Source organism: Numida meleagris, chromosome Z (genome assembly GCF_002078875.1).
Source record: "Numida meleagris isolate 19003 breed g44 Domestic line chromosome Z, NumMel1.0, whole genome shotgun sequence".
Taxonomy (NCBI): Eukaryota; Metazoa; Chordata; class Aves; order Galliformes; family Numididae; genus Numida; species Numida meleagris.
In genome coordinates this window covers 27,722,765-27,736,839 of record NC_034438.1, presented here as the reverse complement: position 1 = coordinate 27,736,839, position 14,075 = coordinate 27,722,765, and positions in this window count along the sequence as shown.

Genomic DNA, 14,075 nt, shown 5'->3' with positions numbered 1-14,075 from the left:
GCATGTTTTTGTATATCTTTTCAAATTGTAATTTCTGAAGACTGACACATTTTTCTTACAAGCATAGTACCATATTATTTATCTTGACCAAAAAAAAAATATATATATATTAACCCATCCATTTTTCATTGAACACTCTTCCTTCATCCGCAATTTTTCTTTTTTTTTTTTTTATTCTGTTTTGAGATGACATTAGGTGGGCACATTGGGCTGGGCTGTGAGTTGGGCATGCCTGATCTAATGTCTCAAGCCTTGTATTAGCTGTAATTTATGGATAAACCTATTTTTGTTTACAACTGATAGGTAATTTTTGTTCTGTGTGTGTTTCAACAAGGTACAATTAACTACCAGGCTCGTTCCTGGAAAGGAATAGATTTAAACATTTATATAAGATTTTGTGATCTGAAGCTGTGATACTAATGGTTATGACACATCATCTCTCACATGCACAGTTCCTACATAGTCTCAGAAGCAGCAACAGCTTATATGAGGACAATCAGTTCCAGGCAGTGATCAGCTCTGAGGAGATCAGCTCTGGTGCAGGTGTAGTTTGCAGCAAAGCATGGCATGATGGTGTGTGAGGGGGATCCTAAAATGGTGGGTGAGGAGAGAGCCACTTGGAGCTGCCAGAAGCCCCCAGCCCTCTCAAGAGAGAGCCATAGACAAGCTGTGGGCAGGGGCAGGACCAGCAGTGGCCACCCCCACACATACACAGGCAGCCCCTAGGGAGCACGAGCAACCAGGACAGGCAAACAGGGCGTGGCACGGCAGTGAGAGTGCAAGGCAGCAGTTCTTGTGGCACTTTGTGCAAACAGGGCTCGGTACTTTGCTTGCAGGTTCACAACCAGCGAAGCATTCCTGATCTCTGTTGTTATGGAGGTGGGTACTCTCCTGAGGGCTAAAACCAGTGCCCCTACAGGAAAATCTTCAGAGAGGTTTTGCACTTGGGTCAAGGTAATCTCAGATATGTATACAAACTGGGAGAAGAAACTCCTTGAGAGTTGTCCTGCTCAGAAGGACTTTGGGGTCCTGGTTGATGAAAAAACTTATCATGAGCCATCAGTGTGCACTTGTAGCCTGGAAGGCCAATGGTATCCTGGGTTCCATCAGAAGATGAGTGGCCAGCAGGGCAAGGGAGATGATTGTCCACCACTGTTCTGCCCTCCTGAGGCCCCATCTGGAGTATTGTGTCCAGGCCTGAGACCCCCAACACTGGAAAGAAGTGGAGCTTTTGGAAAGAGTCCAGAGGAGGGCCATGAAGATGATACAAGGGCTGGAGTATCTCTCCTGTAAAGACAGGCTGAAGAAATAGAGCTTGTTCAAACTGAAAAAGAGAAAGCTAAGGGGAGACCTAATTTCAGCCTTCCAATATTTAAAGGGAGTTTATAAACATGAGGAAAATCAACTTTTTACAAGGGTAGATAGTGATAGGAGAAGGGGGAATGGTTTTAAATTGAAGGAGGGGAGATTTGGACTAGATGTCGAGGGAAGTTTTTTACTGAGGGTGATGAGGTCCTGGAACAGGCTGCCCAAATTGGTTCTTGCCCAGGTTGGATGGGGCCTTGGGCAGTCTAATCTAGTACTTGACCAAGCAGTTGACAACCCTGCCGGTGGCAGGGGGATTGGAACTTGATGATCCTTGAGGTTCCTTCCAAACGAAGCCAGTCTATGATTCTATGATTCCATGATTCTGTGTCTGATACATACACTCAGACGGAGCTGGTGAGAAAGGAGACTTTGGTTCAGGCAGTTGGTTGCACCAAGTGCCTTGAACCTTTTCGTGGTGTTAAGGTAAGTACCTGCACAAGGTGTGCACAGGTAGATGATCTTTTATGACAAGTGACTGAGTTGCAAGAAGCAGTTAAAAGGCTGCATAGCATTAGCGGTGCTGAGAGAAAGATAGCTTGTTTAATAATCATACTCCAGTTGTGGATAGCGCTAAGAAGGAGGCATTTTAGTCCCTGATGATGCACAAAAGCAGGGCTCCACTTCAGTCCTCACCTTCCATCTTCACTACCAAAAGCAGATATGAAACTCTTGCAAATATAGACACTCATGACCGAGGTCTGCACGTAGAAATCATACTGTCAGCTTGCAGTGGACACCATAAAAAGAAATGCCAAGTGCTTGTAGTGAATGTCTCCCCATTAAAAGGTGGATTTTTATGTCAGCTGGACTTTTTATGAAGATTACAACCTGTTACGGACAGATGGGATCCGCCTGTCTAGAAGAGGCAGAGCTATCTTAGGCAGAAGGCTGGCTAACTTAGTGGGGTTTAAAAAAACTGAAGGACTTCAGGTGTGGTGTCCAAAATGGCAATGCTCATGCCATTGCAACTGAGTGGGGAATAATCCAGGTCAACCAGAGCAGTGACAAATGTTCCTTAGCTGCCTTCCATGACACAAACCAGAAAGCCAGCCATCTCAAGGGTATGTATAGCTATGGGTGATCATCCTGCTTCCTTCTAGGGAAACCTGCATCCTCTGCTCCCTTTTCTTTAAAATACCTCTATACCAATGCATGCAGCGTAGGGAATAAACAAGAAGAGCTGGAGATCTGTGTGCAGACATAGGGCCATGATCTCACTGAGATCACGGAGACCTGGCTCGCATGACTGGAATGTTGTCATGGATGGGTGTGTACTTTTTTTAGGAAAGAAAGGCCAGCAAGGTGAGGCAGTGGAGTCGCTCTTGTGAAAAAGCAACAGGAATGTATCCATCTCCACTAAGGGATAAATGATGAATGAGTGGAGAAGTGAGAATTAAAGGGCAGGCTAGTACATGTGACACTGCTGTGAATGTTTACGAACTCTGGTATTAGCTGGAAAAGCAACACTGCTACGCACAGACAGTCCAGGAGGTTCCTGCAGTGCACTGAAGATAACTTTCTGATGCAGGTCATGGAGGAGCCAGCGAGGAGAGGTTTGCTGATGGACGTTGTTCTTACAAACAAGGAAGGTCTGGTTGGGGATGTGAAAGCTGGGAGCAGACTTGGATGCAACAGCCATGAGACAGTGGAGTTCAGGATCTCATGTGTAAGGAACAAGGTAATAAGTAGGATTGAAAGCCTGTACATCAGGAGAGCCAACTTTGTCCTCATCAAGGACCTCCATGGAGCTATCCTATGGGCTAGAGCACTGGAGGGTAAGTAACCAAGAAAGTTGGTTGACATTCAAGCACCTCTTCCTCTAAGCTTAAGATTTGTGCATCCTGAAGAGCAAGAAAACAGGCAAAGGTGGCAGGAGACACACATGGATGAGCAAGGAGCTCCTGGAAAAACTCAAAAGGGAGAGGAAAGTCTATGGAATGTAGAAAAAGGATCTGGCTACTTGGGAGGAATAAAGGAATGCTGTCAGGGCAGGTGCAGTAAAGAAGGCTAGGGCCCTCTTGGAATTAAATCTGATAAGAAAAGTCAAGGACAACAAGGAGGGTTCATTTAAGTATATCAGTAGCAAAAAGAAGACTGGGGAAAATGTGGGGCTTCTGCTGAATGAGGTGGATGCCGTGATAACTAAGGGTGCTGAGAAGCTGGAGTTACTGAGTCCATTCTTTTCTTCAGGCTTCACTTCTAAGACTGGCCCTCAGGAATCCCAGACCCTGGAGATAAGAGAGAGAGTTTGGAGAAAGGAAGATGTCCCCTTAGTTGAGGAGGATCTGGTCAGAGATCGTGTGGACAAACTGGATGCACACAAATCCATGGGCCCTGATGGGATGCACCCACGAGTGCTGAGGGAGCTGGCAGCAGTGATTGCCAGAAACCTCTCTGTCATCTTTGAAAGGTCATGGAGAACAGGAGAGATGCCTGAAGAATGGACTAACAGAATTAGTGGTAAAATTCTCATTTATTTCAAGGGGGCCAGAATTTCCATCGAAACTGTGATTAACAGTATCTTTGAACAAATAATGATTTGCTGTAGCTGAATAGGCAAGGAGTAAATACAGGGAAAAATTTATGTTTGTTTATGTTTATTTCATAGATGGAATCTTATTTCATTGCTTTTCTGAAGTACTGGCCAGGAACTCAGGCATCTTCCAAAAATACATTTCCTAATTGCACTTGTGCTTCTGCTGATTAACAGCTTGTAGAATTGTATGTATGGTACTACAAATGTGAGATTTTTTCGTACAAAGTGCAGACCATTCTGAAGTTGATGCAGATACTGATTAATGTGTAATTTCATATTTAAAGGTTTTTTTTCCAAAATATCAAATAACTTTGTAAATAACACATTGAAACACACAAACGTAAAAAATGAAAACATAGATATATACCATTAGTTAAGTCTGATTTTGCTTAGTGACAGCATGACAAAGAATTGGGGAATTCAAAGGTGACACAACATGATACAACTCAACACTGTATGACTTGAAGATATACACCCTTTTGTTATTGTTGATTTCTTGGCTCTGCAAAAATATGCTACTTAGAGTTTTTGTTGGTGTTTTTTTGTTTGTTTTGCACAGTGAGCATGTGTTTTCCTCTTTCAGCTTTCTAAATTAAAAAAATATTCAGCAAAAGTAAATATATTGCTCCTTAGAAGAACCAATGCCTGCTTACATCAGAAGTATCTGATAAAAGCAGACATGTAGTATCAAAAGCTCACAAAATATTTTTTTCCTGATCATTACCAAGCTGGGACCAATTAGACAGTTCTTAAATGCAATATGCCTAGAAAAGATCAAACTATGTAAAGGATCAAAAGTATCAACTGTCATTGTTATCTTTTTTTTTTCTGAATTTTCCTTCTGTATGGGAACTGCTGAGTTATGGCCTGAACCACTGATTGAGCACCTGGAGGAAAGACCCAGTCAGCCCTGGGAGAACAGGTGAAGGCAATTTGCCTGTGTGATTGGAAGGGGTGGAGCCAGGCTCTTCGGCCTCATTTAAGGGCTGACTACCACAGAGGGAAGGTCTTTTTCTGGAGATCTGTCCTTAGTGGGAGCCTTTCTCTGCAAACCCTCAATCTTCTGGTCTGGGTGAGCGATTTATTTTCCTTCCCTTGTCGTGCCTTGCTATTGTGCCAGTCCTTCGATCTCTTTATAACACCTTTTCCATCATGTTGGTCCTTCTGATTGCTACACTTTCTTTGTGCCATTACTTTGTCAAGAAATCATCAATTTTTTTTTTTTTTTAAGTCTGATTAATGCATATGTCCTTGCCCTTTTAAAGACTCAGAACCCATCCATGTGAAGGCTTGGATGTAGCAACTTTTATAGCATGAAATCCACTGTGACCAACTTAGCATCTCCTTTCAGCATGGCAAAAGTTTTGCTGTAGATTCTTTGAGGAGTATTTGACAGATGTACCTTATAGTTTGCCTCCTACTGTGAAGGCTTATGAAGTATCTTTCGTCTCTGGCTGTGCTATGTATCATAGAATCACCAAGGTTGGAAAAGACCTCCAAGATCATCTAGTCCAACTGTCCACCTACCACCAATATTTCCCCACTAAACCATGTCCCTAAGTACAATATCTAAACATTTCTTGAACACCACCAGGAGTAGTGGCTCAACCACCTCCCTGGGCAGCCTGTTACTAGCACCTGATGACACTTTTGGATTTGGTTTTTCCATCTCCCATCTGTGCAGAACAGTGATGACCCATTTCTTCTCTATTCACTCAGACTGCAGTTAATGAGGTTCTGATGCATATAGGAACTGCTGAGTCACGGCCTGAGCCACTGATTGAGCATCTGGAATAAAGACCCAGTTGACCCTGGGAGCACAGGTGAAGGCAGTTCACCTGTGTAACCGGAAGGGGTTGAGCCCTCTTCAGCCTCATTTAAGGGCTGATTGCCACTAAGGAAGGATACCTTTCTAGAGATTCCTCCTTGGTGGAATCTTCTGATACGAGTGAGTGATCTGCTTCTCTTCCTTTGTAGCACCTTTCTGTCGTGCCGGTCCTTCCTCCTCTTTTGTAATGCCTTTTTCATTGTGTTGATCTTTGAACGCAACATGACGGATGAGAAGAATTAGTGATAAGTGTGGATACTTCTGCCCTTGGTCAGTAGGACAGTGGTGTGCTGTGTTTGGAAGCCAAATTACATGGTGTTTATTTATGAGGTTGGCTCTCTGGAGGGAGTACATTCCAAAAGCAATGATGATTGTCTTTCAGTACTGTTTTCTGTCAGGTTTCCTTAACAAACATTGGAATGTTGTAATCTCCTATCAGTATTTTATTTTATTCCTGCAGACAAATGTTCAGAGTAATTTAATTGCTTGCCTGGTGAGGTGGTTCATGGACATACTGAAGGAAAACACTGAGGAAACAACTGAACCAAGATTTAATGTGCTGAGTGTAAACGTGTATATTATAGGTATATGGTATACATCTTTATATACGTAATCCATGGGTGCTCAACCTTTTGGCTTGCCTGGGCTGCATTTAGTGAATAGAAATTGTCTTGGGCTGCATATACCTAGGTTGCTCTAAAAGTAATGCCTCCTATTTATTTTTGTGGAAACTACAATTGATGCAAAGAGCACAATAACACTTTGACAGAACAAATTTCAGCTACAAAATATTTTTCAACATAGATGCAACGATTAACTATGCATTTTCACCCACAATGAACAATAGCCTGCATTCTGTGCTTGTAAAAATCTGCACTAGAGAAGGTGACCCACTGTCACCACAGCTGAAACACACTACCCACCTTCTCACTGTGCACTACGGAGACCAAAACATTCAGAAAACATTGGTGAATATCAACAGGTGCCATTTTTTTCCACATGGAGGAATCTGATGACACACCTTTGCTTCATACGCACTCCCATGTCAGACACCCCTCTGCTGCTATGTGTCACACAGCAATAAAATGTAACGGAATATTAGTGGGAAACTTCAACCTCTATTGCTGTACCACCAATATCCACCTCTGATGCTATGGGCCAACATAATAAAACAGTAGGCATTACTTTTGGAGCAGCCCTTACAAAATATACACTATTGTTGATATATAAGTAACAAAAGATTTTAATTTTAAATATTTTTCTTAAAACCTTGTGGGATAAAATGGGCAGTGGCTGCGTGCACCTGGGGAGGGGTCTAGGGTCACGGGTATCCAGGGCGGTTGTGTGTGCGGGTATAAATAGCCTTGTTGCGCAGCATTAAATTGGCATTTCGGCGTTATACACTGTGTGTGCGTCCCGTATGCCCTGCACGCAGAGGTGCGGACGGAAGGGAAGCCTTAGCCTTATTACGTTGTCGTAGATGACATCTGGTGACCCCGACCTGATTTTGGGCGCGAGCAAGGCGCCGGGCACGAGCAAGGCGCCGAGAAGCCGGAGCCGTGATAGGGCTCGGCGTGCAGGAGGTGGTGAATATGCTGAAATCCTTGGCCAAGGAAGTAGGGATAACACTACATAAGAAGGAGTGCCTCGCACTCCTTCAGTGGATGCTGCGCAAGCAGTGTGCGGAGTCCCCGACGGACTGTCTACAGAAAGTGGTTTTAGAGAAGGCGGGTCAGGAGCAAAAGGAAAAGGCAATGTGAGAGCGAGGGTGGAATGTGGCATGAGCAGGTTTGGAACATCTCGTTCGCTGGGAGAAATCATAGTGCCAGGTACGGGGGTTGCACCAATAGGTGGCTACAATATGGTATAAGGATGGGGGGTGATGACTTGTTTTGGAATAACGACACTGCAAGAATGTTGCCCCCGGGTATTTTCTTGATCTGTGGTGACCATGCATGGCAAGGTATCCCTAGGAACCCGGTAGGAGGGCCCTGCTACTTGGGCAAGCTGACAATGCTGGCTCTAAGCCACCGAGCTTGGATGCAGCTGTCAAGGAACCTTACTCACAGCAGAAACCGGTGTAGTGTGCATACGCTCCAAGAGGATTGCAGTGATGATGTTAAGTTATGGAGTGTCACGGCACGTATCTTTGCTTCAGCCCTAGCGCCTGGTGTCGCTGCAGCGCATGCCTTGCGGGAAATCGAGCGATTGGCCTGTTGGTCAGTCAAGCAGGCAAACGCCACTACAGAGGTATTGAGTGAGCTGCTCATGGATGTGGACAATGTCAAACACGCGGTGTTGCAAAACAGAGCCGCCATAGACTTCTTCCTACTGGCTCAAGGCCACGGATGTCAGGATGTGGAAGGCATGTGTTGTTTCAATCTATCTGATCACAGCGAGTCTATACACCAGAAGCTGATGTGGATGAGAGAACATATGCAGAAGATAACGGTTGACCATGATCCGTTCGGCGATTGGCTGAAGAACCTGTTTGGCGGACTTGGGCCATGGGTCACCCAGATACTTAAAGTAGTCGGTATAGTGCTCTTAGTGTTTATCTGCATTGCATTTTGCTTACCATGCTTGATAGGATGTTTGCAGCAGTGCTTACAAAGAATGATGGAGCAAGCCTTTGATCAGCGTGTGGAATACCATAGGATATGCGAACGCTTGTGATAAGTCTTAGGTAGTTAATGATGAAGTATGCACTCGTATAATGTGCGAACATTAGAGCTCAAGCAGTAGATAAGTTAGTTGAGAGATAGGTTATAGGGGGTTTTGCGATCGTGCTGTAATGGGGCAAGGCTTTTCCAGGCATGGGAGGAGAAAAATGTAGTAGGCGGTAACCGAGCGTGGGGGATGTGACGCGACAGGACCTCCCCTGCCTAGTATATATATGTAAGACGCGCTTAGGCCTTGTAGGGATAGTTGGGGAAACTGGGAACCAAAGAGGGAACATATTAAAGGGGCTGTTAAAGAGGGGGGAGTTGTGGGATAAAATGGGCAGTGCCTGCATGCACCCGGGGAGGGGTCTATGGTCACGGGTATCCAGGGCGGTCGCGTGTGCGGGTATAAATAGCCTTGTTGCGCAGCATTAAATTGGCATTTCGGCATTATACACTGTGTGTGCGTCCCGTATGCCCTGCACGCAGAGGTGCGGACGGAAGGGAAGCCTTAGCCTTATTACGTTGTCGTAGACAACAAACCTTTTTTAAAAAAAAGAGGAACAAAAACATAAAGCTAGTGGGATATATGACCACAGGGATTATGAAAATCTGGCAAAGAGACAGGATCAGATTTTTTTGAGCTGAATACCTGATTGCAACTCTGTACATTCCGTTTGGTCTAGCTGTGTGAGTCCCTGTTCTTTGATGGGGAATTGTACTACATGACCTTTAAAGGTTCCTTTCAACTCTGAGGATTCTTTGATTTTATGATCCTTTGAATTATGTCACTTCCACCATCTGAGGTGAACAATTCCTATTCACAGCCTGTATGGAAGAGGAAGGGAGGGACTATCAGTGAATTATTGAATTATTAGTAAATTGAATTATACCTCTCCCTTGAGTGTGAAATGAGTAACTCATGTTTCAAAGTATTGGATTCATACACATTTCTTGAATGTGAAATAAATAACTCCATCTTGGATTTGCCATTGTTGAAGTAAAAGTCAGGGATGGATGGAAATAGCCCTCTATATGTCTCTGAACAGTAGCCTTTCTGGAAAACAGGAAACAAAACATATGTTGTAGGGAAAGGCACTGTCTCGTTATACCAACTATAATTACTTTAACTTGGAAGTGTGACTTATAGGCCAGCTGAAGTACACCTGCACTGCTGGTAATAAAATGTCAGATGGCTTGCCACAATCAGAGGGGCTGTGTGATAGCGAGATCCTCCAGTCTGCTCCATGAGGTGCTAAGCACAATGAAGCATAACTGAAATGTTTCTACACCAGTACATGCAGCATAAGGTACAGGCAAGAAGAGCTGAAAGCTTTGTCTTGGTCGCAGAGCTACAACATCATTGGTATAGGTGAAACCTGATGGGAAGAATCCTGTAGCTGGTGCATTGTGTTGGATGGTTACAGGTTTTTCAGAAGAGACAGAGCAGGAGAGGCAGGGGGTAGCACTGTATGTAATGGAGTGGCTGGACTGCATACACAACACAGCTGAGAGCCCTTGGGTAAGGATTAAGAGAGAAGCAAATAAAGGGGATGTCACTATGGGAGTCTACTATTGACTGCCTGGCCAGGATGATGACACCAATGAATTACTGTTTAAGAAACTAAGGGAGACATCTAGATCAAATGCCGTTGTCCTTATGGGGACTTCAACTTGCCTGACATTACCTGGGAACACTACACAGCTGATATGAACAAGTCCAGAAGATTCCTAAAACACCATAAGGACAACTTCTTGGTATGGTTACTAAGGAAGCCGACAAGGAAAGGTGACCTCCTACATCTGTTGCTTGTGAGCAGAGAAGGTCTTGTGGGTGAAGTGGCATTTGGTTGACATTATGGCCTTAGTGTCCACGAAGTAATTGAATTTAAAATCTTTGGTGATAGGAGGAAAACTGCTACCAAAATCTCAACCTTGGTTATGGGGAGAGCAGATTTTAGGCTGTTCAGGGAACCGAGCAGTTAGTAAGGTCCCCTGAGAAACTGCTTTTGAAGGTGGTGGTGTCCATAAGTGCTGATCACTTTTTAAGTATCACCTCTTGAGAGCACAGGAACATGCAGTTTCAAAATGTGGGAAGTCACCAAGTAGAGCTGAAGGCCAGCTTGACTAAGAAGGGATCTTCTTGAATTTAGGTGCAAAAAAAAAAGATGTATGGCCACTGAAAGCAAGATCAGGTGACATGGGAAGACTACGGGGATGCTGTTCACCTTCATACAGAGAAAATTTGTGCAGCCAAAGCTCAGTTAGTGTTGAGCTTGTCCAATACTGTGGGGGAAAATATAAAGGGCTTTTTAAAATATGTGAGAATGGTCTTCTTACAAACAGAGAGATAGACAAAGCAGAGACTTTTAATGCCTTCTTTGTCTTCAACACTGTTATGGTTTTGTGATTTTTGTTGTCGGTATTCCACATCATTACATCATGTAAGGTATGGGCAGTTAAAGAGTTAATTCCCTGGTTACTGCAAACTACCTTTTTTGGTGTGGCCCTCTGAGGGGGAGGGGAGGAGGTGCACTCCCCAGGGTTCTTTGCGTTGGAGGGGAGGGGGTGAAGCCGCGTGGGAGACGCGAGGTCTGTTCCTTCCTGCCCGGCGGAGAAAGCACGTGGTCCTCCTGCAGTTTACTGTGTAAGATTTTCAGCCTGTAAACTCTCTAATATAATTCTACTAGCCTCATTTTGATATATTTAGTAAAATTAGTTGTTCCTCCTCAGATTGGTGCCGCTGTTTTTTTTTTTTTTGTGTGTGTTAGATCCGCCTACAAGTCCCTTGCTTTTTTCCCCTCTTCCCTTTGTTTTTCCCAGGGTGCGGCTCCGCGGCTTCTCTGCCACTTTAGCCACTGGACCACCTGGGGGCTGGCCCCTACTCGCCGGCAGTTTCTTTTTTTCTTTCCTTCCTCTTTTGTCGTTTTTCTTCTTTCGGGCCTGTCCCCCTTGTCACGGATGCAGACCCTTAGATGATACCGATGATGATGGTTTCTGGCACTTCAGTTGCACTGAGATGGAGGAGTGTGACTGAGGTAACAATCAATTCCCAGCCAATCCTGAACTTGCACAGGATTTTCTGCTCTGCCTGGATGCATATAAGTCCATAGAACCTGATGGGATTCATCCCAGGGTACTAAGAGAGCTGGATGATGTTACTGAAAGATCTCTCTCAATTATTTTTCAATAGTCTTGGGAATCTGGAGAGGTCTCAGTTGACTGGAAGCTGGCAAATATTGTTCCAGTTGTTCCAAGAAGGGCAAGAAAGAAGACCCTAGTAATGACAGGCCTGTCAGTCTAACTTTACTGCCTGGTAAAATTCAGGAGAAAATTATGCTGGGAGTTACTGAAGAACACCTAAAAGACAGTGAGGTCATTGGTCACAGCCAACATGGGAAATGTCCTGCTTAACTAACTTAATTTCCTTTTATGACAAGGTCATCCACCTGGTTGATCAAGGGAAGCCAGTTGTTGTTATCTTTTTGGATTTCAGTTTTGGTACTGTTTCTCACAGTATTCTTTTGGACAACATGCCCAGCATACAACTAGACAAAAACATTATGTGATGGGTGACCTAGGATTATAATAAGTGGGGTTACATCAGGCTGTCAGCCAGTCACTAATGGGGATCTCCAGGGCTACATTTTAGAGCCAATTCTCTTTAATTTTTTCATACATGACTTGGATGGTTTGAGCAAGTTTGCTGATGATACTACGTTGGGAGAGGAGTTGTTGACTTCATCAAGAAGAGTCTTGGAGACTCTTAGCAGAGAGATCTAGAGTTAGAGAGCTGGACAATCACCAACTGCATAAAAGTTAGCAAAACCAAGTGCTGGATTCTACATCTGGGAGGGGACAGCGCTGGCTGTTGTTGTGATTTAACCAGGCTGGTGGCTAAGCACCACGCAGTTGTTCACTCACTCTCCCACTTCCCAGTGGGTTGGGGAAGAGAATCTGGAAAAAAAAGTAGAACTTGTGAGTTGAGATAAATCTATTTAGTAAGATACAGAAAAGGAAGAGGAGAATAGTTGTTATATACATTCATATATATATAGTCATAAGTGATGCACAAGCAATTGCTCACCACTCCCTGACTGATGCCCATCTTGTTCCCTGAGCAGTGGAAGAGCTTGAGATGAACTCCCACCCCCTTCAAAACTCCTTCTGCATGATGTCGTATGGTATGGAATATCCCTTTAGCCAGCTGTCAACAGTTTACAGGCTGATTTGGGCTGGTTCTGTGACTAATGGGGTGAGGGAACCCATGGACCCATGCCCTGGGAAAGTGAAAAAAGGGAGAGGGTAGGGAGATGGGCCTAAAAACAGTGGCAACAGTCTGAGGAGAAACAAACTAATTTACTAAATAAGACATGGAAATGCAAGATAACACAATATAATACAATATAATTAAAATTGAAGCTAACAAATCAAATAAAATGGGAGAGTATCCAAAAAACTGAAGGCCTTGCTCTAATGCTGGTGGCGAGACAGCTAGGGAGAGACACACTGCCTGGATAAGCCAGAAGATGAAAAAAGGGACATCTCGTGGTCTGCGTACAGTTTTTATCTTTCCCTGGGAATGGAAAACAGATACAGAACAATGCAAAGTCCTCTGCAGTATGTAGTTCTTCTCTTCTATTGACGATCCATGGAACTGGAGCATTAACTCTTTAACTCTCAGTGCACTACATGATGTTGTGATGTGGAATACTGATAACCAAAAATCATAAAAGCATGACACCTGGTTAAGTCAGCTGTCCTAAATCTTCTTTTGCCCCTGTCCCCTTCAGGCTGCTTATTTTCTCCTGATGTTTTCTTTAGCTTTATACTCTCAGTGGAGCTCTCATTAACTCTGCTTTATTCCCAGCTCCTTTTCCATCGCTGTCATCAGAACTTTTGCTCTCAGTTTAGTGCTCGCTTCCGTGTACACTGATGCTTCTTTCCCATCTTCTTTCCTCCTGTCTTCACTGTTTCCTCACGTATAATTTCTTGAAGGTTCTCCCTCGGCCGTGCTGTCTTGGTTTCCTCTCTTTCTCATTTGATACTCCTTTTTCCTCCCATCTTCTCTCTTCCTGCTAACAGCCCCTGCTCAAATCAAAAGTCTGGCAGGGCAAATACAGGCCTTCCACTCCAGCAGTCCTCCCCTCTTACACAAACTGTGGTGTCTATACATTTGTATGAACACAAGACAGACATGTTTGCTAGACATTTAAAAGCTTAGGTAGTATTACTGCCATAGCCTCTGTGCAGTCTGGACACATATGCTGCCTAAGACTTTAATTGTCCTGAGAATCAAGATAAACATGAAAACAGATAAGGTCAGAGCTAAAATGAGCAATAGGCCCATGTTCTTCTGAAAATAGAGCAGCAACCCTCACAGGATAACCCAGAGCATCTCAAATTGCATTAAACTTCTGTGTTTAGCACCTAAACCCCTCACTTGCTTTCCTGCCTGCTTTGCCTAAATACCCAGCTGAAAGGAAGATAAAGAATTTCCCTCTTACCAAATGTCATTGTTTGAAACAAATCTGTATTTTTGAATGGCAGTGACAGAAAACAATTCTACAAAGCTGTAGAGAAAATGCGAAGTCATGGCTTGAAACAGTGATTGAACACCTGGTAAGAAGGCAGGACCAACCCAGGGGAGCTCAGGTGCATGCAATGCACCTGAGTGACT